A 4,329-nucleotide genomic window follows, 5' to 3' on the forward strand; every position below is an offset into this window, starting at 1 on the left:
AGGTTGTCAGCCCGGCTCCCCGCCCCCACCGCCTTCCGGGTCCCTCTCCCCAGGCGTCGGTTCGGACGGCCGGCGTCCCCGGTTCAGCCATCCATTGGCCCTCTCGCCGCCTGGCGCCCCACCCCCGCCGCATCGCGTGTTCCCATTGGCCTAGAGGCGTCCGACGCCCCGCCCCGCCCCTACTTCCCCCCAATTGGCCTCGAGGCCCCTGGCGCCCCGCCCCTACATCTGACTCCACCCACCATTGGCCTCAAGCCGCCTGGCGCCCCGCCCCCCCACTCCCCGCCCCCCCATTGGCTTCGAGCCGCCCGACGCCCCGCCCTGTCCCGGCTCGCCCTCCCATTGGCCTCCCGCCCGGCGCCCCACCCCCTCTCGGCGGCCACTCCTGATGCGCTTGGCCAGGCCGTGGCGCGCGGTCTATGCGGGGTGCCCTGTGGCCGCCCTTCGCCGTCCCCCCGAGTCCTGCTCCGCGCCTCTTCCCCACTCCCAGGATTCCTCGCCTCCCCTCCGCCGTCCGGGAGCCGAGCCCGCGGCGCCTGCTCCCCTGCTCCGCCTCCTCGGGGCTCCGCGCCCCGCGCCGCCCGCTCGCTCGCCTCCTGCCCCTTCCTCCCGGAGCAGCCTTCCCCAGGTTCCCTCCCGGTGTCCATCTGGCGGGCCCTGGCCTTGGCGCGGGTCCCACCCCACCCAACTCCCCGCCACTCAGCCGGGGGCACGACCGCGCGGCCTTGCGGGCAGGAGGGAGGAAGGGAGGGAGCAGATGCGGTGGACGCCGGTACGAAGGTGCTTAGTGCTTTGAGTTGTGCAAACGGAAAATGAGCTGGACTCCAGACCCACCCAGACCCGGGATGGAGATTGAGTTCCTCTGAAGGCCCGAGTGAGACTGCAGTGACGGCGTTCTATGTCCCGACTTTATAATCCCCTTTTCCCCGGGGAGGGGGCGTACCGCCCATGGATTGTTCTTGCTGTATTCTGCTAACAATTAGATTTTGTTGTGTGCTAGTTTTGTAAGTGTCTGCTTTTTCATCTAAGGATGAGTTGATGCTGAGGTTGGGAGATAATCCCCACACAAGTCTCTTGGCTTCAAACCCTTGATTATTCAAATGGGGAAACTCAAGTAGCTTTCCCAAGGTCACCGAAGTGGGAGATCTCAAACTTCAGTCCAGGTCAGACACCCGAGATCCAGGGGGAGACTCCATAATGGCTCATTCCTATAGGCAGAAGAGTGCCAGACTGGTGTTTCCAGCTGCACTGGAACCATACAAAGCCCCCCACCATGTCCTCCAAGCTCACTACACTCTAGGCACACTAACCGCATTTCTGCCGAGTGCTTTTTGCCACGGGGCCTTTGTACTTGCTGTTGTTTCTTGACTTGTCTAGATCAGCTTTTCTTCAGACTCACATGGCTTAGCTCAGGTGTCATTCTAAGGCATTGCTGACAGTATCTAAAATACGACCCCTCCCACTGCGGACCCTATCATCCGGTTGTTTCCTTCAGAGCGCGAGCAAAGTCTGAAATCATCTTGTCTATTTATTTGTTTGTTTCATCTTGTTTATTTACTTGTTACGGTCTGTTCCCCTTCACCTCTCCTCCACCATTAGGATGTGAACACCTCTCTAGGACATAGGTAGGCACTTAAATTCTTGATGAATAAATGAATGCTGTTTTCTGCGATTAAACGGACTAACCAAACTGTCCATGTCTCATTCTGTCAAAATTGTGCAGACAACACTTGTAAGTGTTAGAAAAATAGCTATTATGTTTGTAAATGTTTTGAGTTTTTTTAATTTGTGTGCTTTATTTCTGGCTATTCTTTGACAAGGAGAGAGAGAAACAAGGCCTTCAGCCCATCTCTTTTCTATCTGTTAATAGCATGTCCTCACTGCCTTGCCCTCACCCTGACCCCAGGTAGGCAGATACTTGGCCGGCAACGCCTTCTTCCTTTGGGGCAGTCTCAAAGGCTCTTTAATTGACAGAAGGCTCGGGTGGGGGAAGGGAAAGCTTTCTGGTTCAGTGTTACCATCATGCTCAGCTGGGGCCCTGTCATCTATCTCAGGCAGGAAAACAGAATTGGAGGAAGCCTCTTCTCATTCCCCGTTCCTCTTCAATCCTAATTCTCTGGTCTGTTCAGCACCTAGAACTCTGATTTTTCTCAAGAATCTCTGCACTGGGGTGCGTTCATTCTCCACTTCCTGAGGCGAGTAGAACCCTGGGTCTGTTGATGGAGAGTTGAAATCTAATCCTCATCTCCCCAAAGAGGCAGTGCGAGCCTGCCAAAGTCTGGTAACTCTCTGGGTCTTAATTACCTCATCTGTCTTTGCCTATGTTGATTGTTCAGTTTTAGGGATATAGACATCTCATAGATTTTAGCTGCTAAAGACTACTGGCCCAAACAAGAATCCTGTGGCTTCCCCTTGGGGCCATAGAGAAGCTGCCAGGAGCAATAGAGACAATGCTTCCTTATTTATATCCGGTAGGAGAGAGTATACCTCCTTTCTTGCATCCAGGCCAGAATCCACCAGTTCACCCTGGTTGGACCTTTTGGGACTGGACCCAGCCCAAGGCCAGTGGCAGTCACCTGGAGAACAGAAAACGTTGATCAGTTTAAACCAACAGGAGCATATTCTTAGAGCAGGTGTGGTGTCAGCTCCTGATAAGTGTGTATGGAACTGAAATTTAAATACTTTTAGATGGGGGACCCCTGGGTGGCTCAGTGGCTGAGCCTTTGCCTTTGACTCAAGGTGTGATCCCAGGTCCTGCAGGGAGCCTGCTTCTCCTTCTGCCTGTGTCTCTGCCTCCTTCTCTGTGTCTCTCATGAATAAATAAATAAAATCTTTAAAAACATAAAATATTTTTTTAAAAAATAAATGCTTTTAGATGGGTAGGAGGATGATGATGGTGGGCAGGTATTCAACAGTGCCACTATAAGTCATTAGCACAGGGCATGGCAGGTGAGGACAGCTAATAAATGTTAGTCCTGTTCTCAGTAAAGAGAACATGGTGTGAGAGAATTAGCCTGGCACCAAAAGGCATTCATCTCATCTCCCTAACCTACCACTACCCACTAGCTTTGCAATTTCAGACAAAATATGAAAATACCATTTTCGAAGTTGAAGAGGACTCAGAGGTCATAGGATTGGAGTGTTCATTGGATAGACTTGGAAATTAACACCCACAGAAATTAGTCTATGTCTCAGTCTCTTTGTGAAGTGGAGTTGATGCTACTGGTCCTATCTACAGTCACAGTTACCATGTGGAGCAAACAAGGTAATGTTTACTAGAAAATATCTGGGAAAGTAACAGAAATGCTATTCTTATGCAAGGCATTTATTTTCATTATTATTAATTTAGTAATAAAGCCTTACTAAAAGGAGAAAGGTCTTTAGGATAAGCTTCCTTGGGGCAGCCCAGGTGGCTCAGCAGTTTAGCCGCCTTCAGCCTAGGGTGTGATCCTGGAGACCGGGGATCGAATCCAGTGTCGGGCTCCCTGTACAGAGCCTGCTTCTCCCTCTGCCTGTGTGTCTGCCTCTCTCTCTCTCTCTCATGAATAAATAAATAAAATCTTAAAAAAAAAAAAAAAAAAAGGATAACCTTCCTTGACTCCTGGAAATGAATAACGACACTTGGAAAGAGGAAAACGTGTGTCTGCGCGCACTCAGGCAGACACACTTCTTTGGTAGTTGGGAAGGTGTCAGCCTGCAGTTCAGGTGTGGCCCGAGCTATGCCAATTAGGGAGTAGTGTGGGGAGCGGCTCTTAGGTAGAGGTAGGGTGTGGTAGCTGGTTATAAATTGGAGTGGTAGCTGGTTATAAATTGGAGTTCTCTTGCCTTGAGTGACTTTTTTTTTTTTTTCTTGAGTGACTTTTGAGAAGAGGAGAGCCACTCACTTGGAAGGACAAAGCTAATGCAAGGAAGAGGCAGCTGGTCTCAGAATAATCTTGTAGTTACGTCTTACCGTCCTGTATTACTTCAGATCTTCTGCAAAGTAGATGCCATGATAGGTTTTTTTTTTTTAATTTTTATTTATTTATGATAGTCACACAGAGAGAGAGAGAGAGAGGCAGAGACACAGGCAGAGGGAGAAGCAGGCTCCATGCACCGGGAGTCCGACGTGGGATTCGATCCCAGGTCTCCAGGATCGCGCCCTGGGCCAAAGGCAGGCGCTAAACCGCTGCGCCACCCAGGGATCCCTAGATGCCATGATAGGATTGTCATGCAGGGCAGCCCAGGTGGCTCAGCCTTCAGCCCAGGGTGTGATCCTGGAGACCTGGGATCGAGACCCACGTCCGGCTCCCTGCATGGAGCCTGCTTCACCTTCTGCCTCTCTCTGTG

The 4,329-nt window shown here is 51.5% G+C and overlaps 1 long non-coding RNA gene across 1 annotated transcript; it reads left to right on the plus strand.

Annotated features, from left to right (window-relative positions):
- The first annotated feature begins 389 nt into the window (after positions 1-389).
- Positions 390-4,329, plus strand: LOC140604424 (uncharacterized). The gene is made up of 3 exons (XR_012007317.1): positions 390-3,265; positions 3,856-3,998; positions 4,204-4,329. It is a non-coding gene; the product is annotated as an uncharacterized lncRNA (long non-coding RNA).

This window comes from Canis lupus, chromosome 15, assembly GCF_048164855.1.
Source record: "Canis lupus baileyi chromosome 15, mCanLup2.hap1, whole genome shotgun sequence".
Taxonomy (NCBI): Eukaryota; Metazoa; Chordata; class Mammalia; order Carnivora; family Canidae; genus Canis; species Canis lupus.